This window comes from Pteropus medius, unplaced genomic scaffold (genome assembly GCF_902729225.1).
Source record: "Pteropus medius unplaced genomic scaffold, Ma_sr-lr_union100, whole genome shotgun sequence".
Lineage (NCBI taxonomy): Eukaryota > Metazoa > Chordata > Mammalia > Chiroptera > Pteropodidae > Pteropus > Pteropus medius.
In genome coordinates this window covers 15,552,268-15,561,992 of record NW_024354499.1, presented here as the reverse complement: position 1 = coordinate 15,561,992, position 9,725 = coordinate 15,552,268, and the positions used below count along the sequence as shown (strand labels likewise).

The 9,725-nt window shown below is 33.5% G+C and overlaps 1 pseudogene; it reads left to right on the top strand.

Annotated features, from left to right (window-relative positions):
- Positions 1 to 3,489: 3,489 nt before the first annotated feature.
- LOC120594687 (uncharacterized) lies at positions 3,490 to 3,608 on the top strand (annotated as a pseudogene).
- Positions 3,609 to 9,725: the final 6,117 nt, after the last annotated feature.

The following is a 9,725-nucleotide window of genomic DNA, read 5'->3' as shown; positions in this document are numbered from 1 at the left end:
TTGTTTGATTTATCCCTTGTTGAGCAGAGAAAATAATGCTTTTATCAGATTTTCCTGGGAGTGCAGAATTGAAGGAAATATTAAAGGTCGAAAGACTCTAAAATCTGTTTTTAAAAAGAAAGTTTGAATTCATAAAGCAACCTATTGAATTTAGTGAACTACAGATTCCAAGTTTGTGGGCTTTGTAGTTACTGAACTGTGGTTAACCATAACAGTGGCCAGAGGTGATGTTAGTTTACCTTTTAAGCTTGGTTAGCTTTGATAGAATTGGGCTTTTTAAAAAGTATTGACTCATTTATGAGTATTTAGCATATTAATCTAAGTAAAATCAACTATAGCAATTAGCCACACATAGATTACTTTGCGTTTTTCCTGACTTTCTATTTGAAAAATTTGAAAACTGCAGAGACAGTGGAAACAGTACAATGAACATCCATTTCTCTCTAAATAACAAAGTATTTTACATTTTGTTAATTTGCTTTCTGTCCTCTGTGTATATTTATCTTTTTCCTTTCCTTTTTGTTCTTTTTCTGTTTTTCCTGATCCCTTTGAAAATAAATTTCAGTCTTCATGATGCTTTACCACTAAATATATCACCACATATCTCCTAAGAACAAGAGTATTTTTTAATGTAATCATATCACTATCATACCCAAGAAATTTAACATTGATTCAATAATATCTAATATATAATTACTATTCTCTAATTGCTCCCAAAATATTCTTTGTATCTTTATATAGTTTGTTTTTATTATGCACTCAAGGTTTATGCATTGAATTTAGTCTTATTTCATTCTTTAGAGCAATTCCTCTGCCTTTTTTAAAATTTATTTTTTAATTTTATTTTTTTAAGTCTTAACTGATACTAACATTTTTGAAGAGTACCAACAAGTTGGCTTATAGAATGTTCCATGTTCTGCATTTGTCTGAATGTTTCTTCATGATTAAATAGAAATGAAAGATTTTGCCTAGATTGTATGTACTTCTCATTTGCTTGACATCAGGAGGCACATGAGGTCAATTTATCTCACTTTATAATTAAGAAAGAACCTGTGAGGCAATATGAACCCAATGATTTTAATATCCTTTGATGGTTATTAACCTGAATCAATTATTAAATAGGAGTTATAAGATGGGGGTTTTCTAATTCCATCCTTCATTCTACATTTATTAGCTGGCATTTTTTTTGTGTGTGAAGAAGCTTTCCATTTTTATACTTTTCTTTCTCTCAGATTCTTTTTATATTCAATATGTTAAAATTCATTCTTTGTGATGTTCAAATCATCCCAAGTTTGGCAAGTGGCAGCCCCTCGAAGCAGCTCTTATGTCCTATTGGTATGTCCCTTTCGATCTTGAAGCACTTACTTGCTTTTTGACAGAAGGTGTTCCAGACTCACTATAATTTCCCTGGCCCAACCCTGAAATCAAGGCATTTCTTCAGAAGGTCCAAGGTTCATGGTGGACTTCTATTGACCGCCTCCCAAAACAGTAAAATTTTCTCATTCTGAATTGTTGCTAGGTCACTAGCAGAAATATTTTTCTTCTTGGTGCACTGAGCCTCATTTTCAAACATAAATGGAAATAATAAGGACTAATGGTTACTTTTTATTAATATTTGGGAGCTTTTTAAAATTTTTAAATAAAAATTGAAACACTGCTCCCTGTGCTCTAATTTTCCTTTTGAAAAAAAAAAAAATAACATTGTAAATGTTAATGTTTCCCAAAGTTCCACCGTTGGCCCACTGCTGTTTTCTCTCATGTTCAGCAGATGTCTCAAATCTACATGTCCTGGCAAAGGCCTGTCCCCAGATCTTCAGTTTTACATACAGCTATCTGCGGAACAGCTCCTGTAGCTTTTAAGTACCTAGTAAGTCAAAACAGCTTTTTCATTCTCTTTCCCAATACCGAGTCCTGTTATGGTTCTGATTTCGATTAGTGGGTGATACAATGTTGTCCAATATGAAATGTACACAAAAGTACAAACATTTTAAAAGAATAAAATTTCTCTAGCATCCCTGGGCACACCACTCTTTGGGGACTACTAGCCTAGAAGATAAGCCAATCTCCTTAACACTGGCTTTCAAGACCTTTCAAAATCTTTTTATTAATATTTGGGAGCTTTTTAAAATTTTTAAATAAAAATTGAAACACTGCTCCCTGTGCTCCAATTTTCCTTTTGAAAAATTAAATAAATAACATTGTACATGTTAATGTTTCCCACATCTTAGATTTACTGAGACACTACTGCTTTGTTACTCCAGGGCCATGCTCCAGTTTTTCTCAGTGCTTTGTTACCACCTCTGCTTGGTGTTCTCATCTTTTCTTCTCTGCTTTGTCTAGCTAGATCCCACTTTTTCCAGAAAATTTAATACTTTCCTATCCATCTTCTCATTCCCCAAAGGGCTAATAAAGAGACGAAGAGAACTTTTACAGTGAAATCTCAGTGGCTGTTACCCTTACTTACGTGATCAAATTTAGCATCGCAAACAATGGAGCAAACTGATATGTGCCCTTCTATATCACAGATACCTTGCCCTTTCCTGGTGTCTGTATGCCCTTCTTATATCCCAGGGATACCTTGTATATATGCCTGTCATAATTGGCTGCATTGTATTAAAACTGCATGTGGTCTTTTTCTAGTGAACTCTCTTAAGGTAGGAACTGGGTTTTATTCAACTAAATATCTACAGTCATGGCATAAAGTAGAGATAATACCTTTTGAATATTAGACATGCAATGAAAATATTACAGTGAAGTCACAGAAAATAAATGCCAAAAGTTCAGATCTCTAGGGAAGCTTGACTCATCTCTTAATTGTTAAGCATAGCAAATAATGCTTTTATCAGATTTTCTTGAAGGTGGGAAATTGAAGGAAATATTCAAAGGTGACAGACCCTAAACTTTAACTGTTTTTAAAAAGAAAATTTGAATTCTTAGAGCAACCTATTGAATTTAATGAATTACAGAGTCCAAGTATATGGGCTTTGTGGTTACTGAATTCTATGGTTTGTAATGGTAGAACACACGATTGTCCTGCTTAAGAATTTTTCTGCTAATTATTTCCTGTGTAAGTCTTAAATCTTTCTTTAAGTATGTTAAGCTCCCTGAAAGCAGGAATAATGCCATAATCTACTGCGATATTCTTAACATATTAAACCCAGAGTAGATATTCAGTAAATAATTGGTGTCTTGAATTTTTAAAATCTGTTTTAATTTTACCCTTTACTAAACATTTTACCACCCATCTAGTACAGATAGAAAAGATAAAACAAAAGAGATTATATTTTTAGCACCCATTTGTAGTGACAAAGATACCGATATTTTTTTGGCTTGCTCCAAGACAAAAAGTTTAATATTTTTTCATGCAGTCACCTACTTCTTTTCATCTCTTCTTTAGAATATTTGGGAGATTATTCATAATAATCTTTCTTCTTCCTCCCACGTTTTTCCCTTTGGCCATTTTATTGTTCATTAAAACTCTACCAGCAGGTCTACGCCCATGCTACCCTGAACAAGCCCAATCCCGTCTGATCTCGGAAGCTAAGTAGGATCGGGCCTGGTTAATACTTGGATGGGAGACCACCTAGAAAGACCAGGTGCTGTAGGCGTAATAAATAAAAAAATAAGAGATTGTGAACTGGCAAGGTTTGCAATCTGTGAGGTCAACCAAGGGTTGCCTCGCCTAAAAAAAAAAAAAAAAAATACTCTACCAAAGGGATGAAAGGTAAAGGGGAAATGTTGGGTCTCTTTTGCTATTGGAGCTAACTAAAAATTTGGAGAAAAAATGGAAATTTAACTATTAAAATTACATTTTCGAATCGTCTGTTTTAACCATTCTATTCTTGTTCTTTGTTGTCAAAAATTTAAGTATATTGATTTATGATCCATTCTTTGCTTAATTTTTTATATTCTCACCAAAAATTTTTATTATTTCATATATAGTAGATCATTTTACTTCCTAATATTCCTGTGTAACAGAACAGAAGGAATTTCCACTTAACAGGTGATGAGAACTCAGGATAACCAAGATGTGACTAGGATACAGCTTTCGAATTTGAATGTCTTCAGGGCCCATATAAACAGTTTGAGTAAGTTGTGGTGGGGGCAACAGTGTGTATACTCCATGTAAAAGTATTCAAATTTTTTTTTTAAATATTGTGTCAGCAAATCAAAGCGGGTGGTGGCCTCTAATTTCTGGATAAAATTCTATCTTGCTCAGGGCTCTTTCTACTATATTTTCACTTAGAAATAAGTGTGTTTGTGGAAAAGATGGCTATAGGAAACTGCCTTTTGTCAAAATTATATTATGCTTTATGCGGTGCTAAATTACATACTTGTTACTGTCAAGTTCTCTTGGTTTTTGTGCATGATGAGATAATAAGCACTTTACATTATATTTTAAACAACTGGCACGTGAATATTCTTATTTAAAGTTTATTTTAAAATACACTCATAGTGTTGACAAAGAGGACACTTGAATTTATAACATATTTATTTATGAAGAACAAAAATAAGCTTAAAAATAGAAAGGCACACAAAGAGATGTCAAAGTTCAGGTACTAGTGTTTTCTTGTTTTCTTTGTTTTTTTTTTTTAATTTACTTTTTCAAGTTTTATTGAGATATAATTGAAATATAACATTGTGTAAGTTGAAGGTGTACATTGTGTTGATTTGACACATTTATATATTGCAATATGATTACCACTGTATCATTAGCTAACAATTTCATCACATCACATAATTACTATTTTTTTTGGATGAGAACATTTAAGATCTCTCTTAGCAACTTTCAAGTATATAATACAATATTGTTAACTATAATCACAGTGCTGTACATTGGATCCCCAAAACTTATTCATCTTCTACCTGGAAGTTTGTACTCTTTAACCAACATCTCCCAACTTCCCCCACACCCCAGCCCCTGATAACTACCATTCTATTCTTTGTTTCTATGAGTTTGGCTTTTTTTGGATTCTAGATATAACTGATATACAGTTTTGTCTTTATCTGACTTATTTCACTTAGCATAATGCCCTCAAGCTCGATTCATGTTGTCACAAATGGCAAGATTTTCTTTTATCTCATGGTTGAATAATATTCCATTGTGTGTATATATACCATATATTCCTTATCCATTCATCAGTTGATAGACACTTAGTATTTTCTTATTTTCTTAGCATCTACTGAAATAAAGATGCTTACACAGAGAAAATTTATTCTTACTTTACATAGAATTTGAATGAGCTTGGTGATCTAGCTTCCTAGTCTATAGAATAGAAGCTACATGTATAGAGACTGTGGAGTAGGGGTGGAGCCAGCTAGAGGCAGGCCAAACAAAGAAGTTATTGTTACAATATTTTGATAGTAAGGGACAGAAAGTACTAGGGCAAAAAAAGACCAAAACAAAAAACAGTAGTTTGTGACCAGGTAATACAGTGGCAAGTAATTTCCTGAGAGGATTTCACTATCTTGCCAACAATGACTCTTTTTAATCATGAAAAACATTTTACTAGTACTATTTGCATAAGAAGTTGGGAAAATTCATTATGATATTCAAAGTAGTTAAAACATTTCAACAAAGTGAAAAGTTTCTGTTTCCTGGAAAACTCATTTAGGAGGATGGGATGGGAAAGACAAAAGTCCTATTCCTTAACTCCCTTATAAAAGGTTAATACCTAACAGTCTTACTAGTTTTGCCATAAGCCATGCCATCAGTTGTATAATAGAGAAATGACTTTCATATATAGTGTAGATCTAGTTAGTGTCACTACTGTTAGTAAAATTCTGTGAGCTCTTTTCATTTAGTAATGTACTTTGAGAATTGTCTTGATAAAGCAGAGTCTGGTGATATTTCCACATGGGTAACTTATTTGGAGTTTGTGAGGTCCTTTCACAAAGACAAAGTAAGGTTTCAGACACAGCAAAAAGGAAGCTAGAACTCTGATATTTTCAGGGCTGCTTCTGTTTTTATTGTTTAAACGCTCTCCGTTTAGTTTTATCTAATTCCTGAGCCACACAGCTAAAGCAATAGGTTTCTGTAACAAAATACTTCAAGATGACTACTGGCTTTGTTGCCAGAGGCTTGGATAGCAGACATGTTTTAAAATGCCAAACAGCAATATCTTGGGCTTTTAAAACAATATTGTTCAAATTATTTGTTAATACTGAACATGGTGGACTGTGACCAGTTTTGATGTATATTGCTTTGCTTTAAAGCATCTTGTTTTGTTTGATGAGGAAAAAAAAGAATGTGGTTCTTACAGTTTTCTTGTTTAATATAATAGAATCTGAGTGTCAGAAGCAAATGAGAAGGCTGTTTTGTCCAATCTTTTGCCTTGATTTAGACTGTCGATGTCTCTGTTATGACAAAATTCATGCACTCGTCATCTAACAAAAAGCATGCTATACTTGCAAAAATCTGTAAACAGTCAACCTGCCACGGTCTGCAGAAAAGCAGTTAACTGGCAATGTAACAACGGCAGGTGCTGAAAGCCCACATTTGGACACTTAGTTGGACACTTCCCATGTCACCACCACCTTTGGGAGAGAGAATGAATCAGGAGTTCATCTGTTTAAAAGCTAGTCCTAATATAACCTACTTGCTTTGAAATATAATACTTACATTTATTCGTCAAACTGGCACATATTTAATCAGGATTTTTATTTAGAGAGAAACGTATGAACAGTAAGGTATTAAAGACCATCCCCATAAGTTCAGCTCCAAACTCATTCTATTACCCTGAATATCTCCAAAGCAGCTTTTTTTCTGTTTCAATGAAGGCAGATTTTCACAGACTCTGCTCTATTTTTATGGCTATGGAAAGGATGAGAGGTAATATGACAGTTTATAGCATAATGTGCACCAGCCTGTGTTGTACAGAAAATGGTGAAAGGACCCTTTACATTTGTAAAGTTTTCTAAGGGCTAAGAAAGATTGCAATAATCCATTCAGTTACATTCATTTAACTCTAAGGAGAAATGTATCTAACTGACCCATTTGGGGAAAATATATGTGTTTTATTCAGAATCTGCTAATCAGAAACCTACCTAGAGTTTGTTCAAACAGCTTTGAATTTTTAGTCAAGGAGAATGTGGTGGTAACTATGCTGCTTGTTTATCTGAGAATTATTACACAGTTTGTAGTACTAGTGTTTTCCGAAATAATATTACTATAGGGCAAACCATAGGTGGGAAGTAGAAAAGGCTTCTGATGCTTCATAACATGTACTAATCAAATTAAAAGGAGAGGAGTAGGACAAGAAAAAGGTGGAACAAATGGACAGTACTTTCACCATCTGTTCCTTCTTTAGCCACTTTCAACCATCCAGAGAAAATGCATTCTTTTCTTTAGTTAAAGTTCTTACTAAAGGGCAATATATCCATAAAAGAATATAAATCTTAAAAGTGCATATTTTAATTTATCACAAAGTCAACACATCACCCAGATCAAGAAACAATTGCCACATCCCAGGAACTTCCCGATTCCTTCATAGTCACTACTTCTACCACCTATAACTTCTAAAATTATACATTAGTTTTGCCTCTTTTTGAATGTTATATAAATAAAATCATATAGCATGTAGTATTTTATATGTAGTTTCATTTAAAGTTATGTTTGTGAGGTTCTCTATTGTGCGTAGCAGTAGTTTGTTCATTTTTATTTCTGTTAAGTGTTACATTGTATGCACATACCACAATTTTCCAGCTTTTGGCAATTACAAATAACATGCTATAAATATTCTTGTGTATGACTCAGGTTTACATAAGTTCACATTTCTGTTGAAGATATAATTTCTAGGTTATTAAGTGTGCCTAAGTTCAGTTTTGGTAGACACTGACAGTTTTCTAAAGTGGTTGTACCAATTTACACCCTCTTCAGGGTCCTAGTTCCACATTCTTACTAAGATTGATGTCACAATTTTTTTTTCATTTTAGCAATTCTTGTTGGTGTATAGATATCTCTTTGTAGGTTTCATTTGCATTTCTCCAATGACTAATGAGGCTGAGAACCTTATATGTTTATTGGCCGTTTGAATTACTTCCTCTTTTTTGAAGTCTTTGTTCAAATCTTGCACATTTTTCTATTGGGTTGCTGTCTTTTTCTTATTGAATCATGGAATTTCTTTATATATTCTAGATATAAGTTCTTTGTCCAGTATAGGTATTGCAAATACTTTCTCCCTGTCTGTGGCTTTATTTTGGAGGGAAGAAGGGATTTTTTTTCAATTGACAATCCTTCGTTAGTTAACTTAGGTAAGTCCAAAATCAGTCAGTGAAGATAGGTGAAAAACTAAGCTAACACAGTGAAAAGTGCTGTTTCATTTGGCAAAGGCCCACATATAACATAGACAAATTCATTGGAAAGTAAGATCCCATTCAATATCATGGCAAAGAAAGCAGCAGTCATGGCCTGACGTGAACAGCAGCCTGAGCACCTTGTCAAGGGATCTGTCAGCAACACAGATGGCAATGCCCACCCCACCCTCTGATCTGCCAGCTCACTTATAAGCACTGACCATTTCTCTAATGATTAGTGACCCTGAACATTTTTTCATATGTCTATTGGCCATCTGTATGTTCTCTTGGATGAAATGTCTATTTACATTCTTTGCCCATTTTTTAATTGGATTGTTTGGGGAATTTTTTGTTGTTTTTTGGTTTTGGTGTTAAGTTGCATGAGTTCTTTACATATTTTGAATACTAACTCCTTATAGGATGTATCATTGTTGAATATATTCTCCCATTCAACAGGTTGTCTTTTTCATTTTCTTGATTTCCTTTGCTGTGCAAAAACTTTTTAGTTTGATGTTCTGTTTATTTTTTCTTTTGTTTCCCTTGCCCAAGGAGATATATCCAAAAGAATATGAGTAAGAGGAGTGTCAAAGAGATTACTGCCTACATTTTCTTCTGGAAGTTTTATGGCTTCAGGTCTTACAGTTAAGTCTCTAATCTATTTGTGTTTATTTTTTTTAATATGGTGTAAGAAAGTGTCTAATTTCTTTCTTTTTTTCTTTCTTTTTTTTTTTTTGCATGTATCTGTCCAGTTTTCCCAACACCATTTATTGAAGAGACTATCTTTACTCCATTGTATATTCTTGCCTCCGTTGTCATAGATTAACTGACCATATAGGTGTAGGTTTATTTCTGTGCTCTCTATTCTGTTCTATTGATGTATGTGTCTGTTTTTATGCTAGTACCATGCTGCTTTGATTATCATAGCCTTGTAGTATAGTTTGATATCAGCTTGTGTGATGCCTCCAGCTTTATTCTTCCTTCTCAAGATTGCTTTGGCTATTCGGGGTCTTTTGTGATTCCATATAAATTTAGGACTATTTGTTCTAGTTCTGTGAAAAATGCCTTTGGTTTTTGATAGAGATTACATTGAATCTAATCTATAAGTTGCTTTGGGTAGTATGGATATTTTGACAATGTTAATTCTTCCTATCCATGAGCACACTATATGCTTCTCTTTCTTTGTATCTTCTTCAGTTTCTTTCTTCAATTCTCCAGAATAACCATCTGAGCCTAGAGATTTCTTTTTTAGGAGTTTAAAATTTATGAATTAAATTTTCTTAATTGAATGGTATCTATCATTCTGTCTACCATATTATAATCAATACTCTCTCTTGCAATATCTGTTTCATATTGGGTGAGTTATGGTAGTTTTTGTTTTTCAGGAAATTGGTTCATTTCAGCCTTTATTATCTCTTTGGTGTCTGTGGGGT